The sequence below is a fragment of the Sorex fumeus genome, unplaced genomic scaffold (genome assembly GCF_029834395.1).
Source record: "Sorex fumeus unplaced genomic scaffold, SorFum_2.1 ptg000106l, whole genome shotgun sequence".
Lineage (NCBI taxonomy): Eukaryota > Metazoa > Chordata > Mammalia > Eulipotyphla > Soricidae > Sorex > Sorex fumeus.
Window position 1 is genome coordinate 5,864,288 of NW_026606163.1, and position 6,756 is coordinate 5,871,043.

The window sequence follows — 6,756 nt, forward strand, 5'->3', positions numbered from 1 at the left end:
ACGTTTAGGGTTAGGTTTTCCAGTGGGTTTAGGATTTAGCTTTTTGTTGTTGTTGTTATTGTTAAGTATTAGGCAGAGCTGGAGTAAAGTTGATAGAGCATTTGCCTTATACGTGACTCATCTGGCTTCAATCCCCAGCATCCCAAATGATCTCCAAAGTGCCACCAGGAGTAATTAATTGAAAACTGGATAGATACATGCAAAGTAATATGATTGGACCTATATTTCACACGTTGCATAAAAATAATATCAAAGGCCTTGACATTAGATCAGATTCCATAAGACATATTGCAGAAAATATAGAAATATTGCTCCAGAATTTGTATCTCAAAGATGTCTCACAACATGATTGTATTGGCAAAGACAACAGACACAAAAATAAACAAATGGACATCAAATTAAAATGTTTTCACTTGGCAAATGAAACATGAGCTAAAATTAAGACTCAACGAGAGGAAATATGTGCACATAATCTGTCAAAAATGCTTACTTTTCAAGATACACAAAGCACAAAAATTATCATTAAATAATCCAATAATCCCATTAAAATTGGGGATATTTTGATATAGAAATAAACCCTTATTCATGGAATGCCTCAAGTGATTTTTAATTCTTTGATATTAATTATTTGGAAGGCAAGTAACAAATATTATAAATACTTGTTATAATAACAAAGCAAGTAAAAACCAATATAAATATAAATTTATATTTTATATATAAATTATAAATTATATATTATTATATATTATTATATTTATAATTTTATAAATATAAATTTTTCTGAAATTAGCAAATCAAAATTTATATTTTATATATAAATCAAATATATATCAAATATGTCAAAAAATATCAAATATATAAAGCCAATCAAAATTTATATTTTATATATAAATTATATATTATATATTATTATATATATTATATTTATAATTTTATAAATATAAATTTTTTCTGGAATTAGCAAATCAAAGAATTTTTGTTCATTGGCCCTACTTTTCAGGTGTTTTTATTTTTTATAGAGAGATGCTAATAGAAAGAAAGAGAAAGATTCAGATAACAGAAATGATTTGTATAGAACTTAGATACATTTGGGTCTAAAAATATAAATTCTTTGCAGAATACTTTTCCAGGTCAGAAGCATGATGATAGGGTGTTCACACTTTTGTGTGACATGCTCATGCCTTAAATCTTGTTATTAATTTGGCATATAACCCATCTGACATGACAAAAAAAATTAAATGCTATGCAAACGAATTCTTCCATAGGTTTGAAATACAGAAATTTTGTGAAAAGAGATTTCCTCTGTGATTCAGAGTGATTCCCTTGGAGCTTCAACAGAAAAAGTTTAGAGAAATGTTTGCTCTAGATGTGAGATTTGAACATCATCTGACTCAGAATATTTAAGTAATAATGGCAGCAAAAGCCTCTTCAATAAAGGTACATCTTGACTGTGATATGAAATACTCACAGGAGAAAGAGTGAACTGGAAAGGAACCAAGAGTCTAATCTCCTTTCTTCTTCCCAGATAAAAATATCTAGATAGGTGGGGGAGGGAATTTATTCCAAACTATGCAACTAATAACATTAATTAAGCACTCTCCTGTAAATTTGTAGTCCTACTCTCACTTCTTTTTCCAAACAATCTCATGGATAATCACAGAGGGGAGGATGCTGATTCAGATGGTAACTCCATCATTTGTGAGCTAGATAACAGTAGCATGGTCTTTAACCAATCTATGATTATTTGTTCTTTTATAAAATTCAGGGAATAATTTTAGTGATAATAAAACAATGCTATAAGTAAATAAATTAACACATTAATTCCATTCAAAAAGACATTTCAAATTATTTATTAAATATTATTTTAACCATCTGGTATCCATTTTGAGTTTTTCATGGATATGGAATCACTGAGAGTAGACTTTCTCTGCAAAGCTTACCACAGGTGGAAAAAAAGAGGAAAGAAAAGGATTTCCTATATAAAGGTTAACGTCCTGTTGAATTATCGGTGTCTAAAAACATTCTAGGAAGCATTTTTAATATTGTTTTCATAATGTCTAAAGCAATGGTAATAGTGTACCAACTTATTTTCTCTAACGGGTATGAGAATCAGTTTTCAAAGTAGTAATTTCAATAAGGTAACTATATTGTGCACACATAAATTCTCATTCACAGCTCACTCCACACTCCTTCTTGACCCTGTGGCATCCCTTGGAGGATGTGGAAATGTCAAACAGCAGCTCGATGTCATTATCCCTGACAGATATTTTTTCCATTTACAGTAATCTTAGTAAAGGTCCCAGCTTGCACCCAGATGCATCACATGTCCATCAACACAGTGCAACATGTATCTTAGTTTAAAACATAGAAGAGAAATTGTGAATAGGTCATATTTAAATTTTTCTTCCTATACTGACAAATGAGACAGGAGTCCTGTGGGTGTAAATTTGATACTTCCATGAATAAAAAATGAATTTATTATGATTAGTGCTTTCACCCAGAATATGACATTAATTTACAATGATTGATGGGCTACTTAAAATCAAGTAGTAACCTTTTCCTAAGGTTGCTGGGTGACCTCACATCTACTTCATTAGTAATATTCCCTGAACTGTATTTATGTAAATGGGGAAAAAGTATCACAGGGCAACTTTTATCCCTTACAGCCATGTACAACTTTAAATGTAACTACATTTTATACATATTGAAATACAATTTTACTTCATTCCAGAAATATTTGCCTCCACTCTTGGAAAATGAGCACATTTTATGCTCAAAAAGCATCATTAAAATATGTAATCATTAAATTTAAACTATAACATAAATGCGATTTATGCCCCTTTTCTTAGAAAACACTATTGTCAGTTCCACCTTGCATAAATAAATGGTAAGTCTTGATGACATGAAAATTTTCATATTTTAATTATCCTATATATTTATAAAAAGACTTTATTTAATATATATTCTTATGACTTATTTAGATTTAGATATCTGAACAAAGATAATTCTTCACCTTATATATACATTGTTGATTACTGTTTAGAAACTGCTGAACAGTAAGAAAATAAGTTTAAATATTTTAAAATATGGATTTATATGTACAGTTACACACAGATAACTAACTGGAAAGCAATAATCTATTGGGTCATATTTTTTCTATTTATTTTTAAAATGAGTTTCTTCTCCAAACCTAGATTTTTATCTACTCATATTATATTACTATGTATTCACCTTTATAATATGATTTTAATTCAATAAAATGAAGATTACATGCAAAGTAAATAAGACATAACAGTCTGAAACATGGCACATAAGTTATCAACAAGGTCAAAACAACTAGCATACTTGAATTATGTTCCGCCTCAAATCATACAAATTTATATAACCAATATAGCCAGTTCAATTGCAGTATTATAGGTTTAGATTTTGTAAGTAAGCTGGAGAAACAAATCTATCGAAGATAAAAGGAGCAACTTGCCATTTGGTATTCCCAAATTTTGAGTTAAATAGTATTATTTATTTGTTTTTGACATATATGGAAGTTCTCAGGGCTTACTACTAGCTCTGCTCTCAAGGATCACTTCTGGGGAGAAGGCATATGGGAACCTGGGACTGAAACTTCCTCAGATGCATGTATGGCAAATGCCCTGCCTGCTCTACCATCTCTCCAGCCACCCAAAAACATATTTTATCTTTAGAAAATTATGTGGATTATGCACTGGAAATAGCCACTCCATCCATCATGCCTTTGAGAAGACATTAAATATTGTGGTAACTCAGTTGCTTTTTATTTAAAATTATAATATCTATCTCATTCCTAAGACTTTCATTAAAAAGTCAAATAATATGTTGTATACTGGAGTATTTTTTAATACAAAGCACTATACCAACATTATGAAACAAGATTCATTCTTTTTCTCTTGTATAACCTAGTAATCAAATTCATGAAACACAATGATGATTTATTTGAGTTAATACTTGTTAATAGATTTGTATTTAACTTAGAGGTATGCAAATATAAAGATGGTTATGAGTAAAGGATGGTTATAAGTAAAGATGGTTATGAGTAAAGGGCTGGAGTGATAGCACAGTGGGTAGGGCGCTTGCCTTGCAAGTGTCCAACATGGCCGACCCAAGTTCGATTCCTCCACCCCTCTCAGAGAGCCCAGCAAGCTACCAAGAGTATCTCGCCCGCACAGCAAAGCCTGGCAAGCTACCCGTGAGGTATTCAATATGCCAAACACAGTAACAATTGTCACAATGGAGACGTTACTGGGCCCGCTTGAGCAAATCAATGAACAACGGGAGGACAGTGACAGTGATGAGTAAAGGAAATTTTTAAGCACACAGATATTGCATCAATTCATATAAGATAGGCAGCAATAAATTATAAATAAAATTAGTAATAGCCTATGAAAATATAGATTTTAAAAACAGGAAAAAATGAAGAACTATATAATTAATACTATGTTGTAAAGAATGTTGAATTTGGGATTGGACAGGAAGTGTAGTTTATAGGGTGCTTGCCTTACATTCAGAAGAACAAGATTTGATTCCCAGCATCCCATAGGGTTCCCTGAACACCACCAGGAGTAATTCCTGAGTGCAAATGCAGAGTAACCCCTGAGCATCACCAGATGTGAACCAAAAAGTAAACTAAACAAAGAAAGGGATTTGGGAAGAGATAACAAGATGGAATAATATAGCACTGTAGCACTGTAGCACTGTCCTGTTGTTCACCGAATTGCTCTAGTGGGTCCAGTAACATCTCCATTGTGAGTCTTATTGTTACTGTTTTTGGCATATTGAATATGTCACGGGTAGCTTGCCAGGCTTTACTGTGCAGGCAGAATACTCTCGGTAGCTTGCCAGGCTCTCCGAGAGGGACAGAGTAATTGCTGAGTCGTTCTCATGCAAGGACAATGCCCTACCTGCTATCACTTCAGCCTGAAATAATTATAGTCTGGCTTAACAGGAGAATTTTGTCCAGAACTCTTCTGTTACTGGGCAAATATCCATACTAAAAACTGAATTAAGTAGTCTTGTCAGAGTTTCAGAAAAGACATCATCGAGTCCAGACCATGTCCACCTACTGGATGTGGAGAGAAGCCTGCTGTTGAATTACAAGATGTTACAGAAGTGGAGATATAAGTCAGGTATGATTGAAGATCATACCCGATTAGAACGGGAATAGATTTAAGATTCAAATTCCAAAGCTATTCTGGAAAGGAGGAGGTGGCACACTCTGGTTTCCCAGACACTCAGCTCTGTTTTCATATTCATTGAACGGGGATTCAAGTACGATGAGTCAGAACTTAAATCAGAACTTAAATAAAAGCTATGATCGGGTTTTTTCCTATGGCACTGGTGGTCCTGCTAGCAGCTGCCATTCTTGTGGTAAGACTCATCCACCCCAGGTCAATTAGTCAAGTCAATATAATCCAACACAACTCAGCACATTATAAGCTGTAACAAGCAGACTCTGTCATCTAAAGCATCTTCAACTAGCAAGACATGGATAATGAAATCCTGATGGCAAGTCTGGTTATGAAAGTGCTAGCTTCATCCATTTACACATGGGATTTTGCAAAGAGGACAGATAAAGAACTACCAGGCTTTGTCAAATAAGATTACCCAACTGACACCCACACCCTAAATATAAGTACTTAGTCATGGTATACTTAAACACCAATCCCTAATTACTATTGGATCTTCTAGTCTTTAACTTCATAACTGAACCATAGAGCAGGTCTACTAAACCTCAGCATCATGGCTGATACAAATCAATTGTGACCATAATTCTCGGTGGATATCCAGATACACATAATCTCAGAACTGCTGACACATTAAATTTTGTGAGAATAAGTGCCCCTGTGCCCCTAATTCTTACTCTGGAGAACCTAGCAGGCTACCGAAAGTATCCTGCTACCGAAAGTATCCTGCCTGCACAGCAGAGTCTGGCAAACTCCCCATGCTGTATTCAATATGCCAAAAACCAGTAACAATGAGGGGTTTCATTCTCCTGACCCTGAAAGAGCCTTGAATATGGCACTTTCTAAAATCTCAGGGCCAGGACGAAGGAGACGTAACTGGTGCCTGCTTGAGGAATTCAATGAACAACAGTATGACAGTGATACAGTGAAGTGCCTCTTTGGGACACTGTTATATGAATATACACCCCTGCCTTCACATACCATCAATCATAGTAAAGACAGAATTTGCCCTCATCAATGGTGGAAAAACTGCCCAGAAAGACCTTCAAACACACCAGAATGGTCTAATGTCCAAAGAAAACGTACGAAGAAAAACCATATTGATGTCCATAGAAATTAGATAATGACTGGAAGAGACTATTACTAAACTTTGGTAAAGCACTGAACAAATTGAGACTAAACTCCAAATAGAAAGAAATGAGATAAAATATACAGAAATGAAGCTTTAAAATACAATAGTGGATAAAAATAAAATACAATAGTGGGACTCAGCAGCAGAAAGAACCTAGTAATTAAATCAATGACCTCAAGGACAAGATAACTGAATGCAGCACTTTTGCCCAAGTGGGCACCAGTAACATCTCACAACAAATTGTGAGACTTGTTGTTACCGTTTTTGGCATATCAAATATGTCACTGATATCTTGCCAGGTCTTGCCATGCGGGCGAGATACTCTCGGTATCTTGCTGGGCTCTCCAAGAGGGTCGGAGGAATCCAACCTGGGTCGGTAACTGAAATCAACAAAAATAAAATAATTTAAAA

The 6,756-nt window shown here is 34.1% G+C and overlaps 1 non-coding gene across 1 annotated transcript; it reads left to right on the forward strand.

Moving 5' to 3' along the window:
* The first annotated feature begins 1,118 nt into the window (after positions 1 to 1,118).
* LOC130042635 (small nucleolar RNA U13) lies at positions 1,119 to 1,222 on the forward strand. The gene has a single exon (XR_008795287.1). It is a non-coding gene; the product is annotated as a small nucleolar RNA U13 (small nucleolar RNA).
* Positions 1,223 to 6,756: the final 5,534 nt, after the last annotated feature.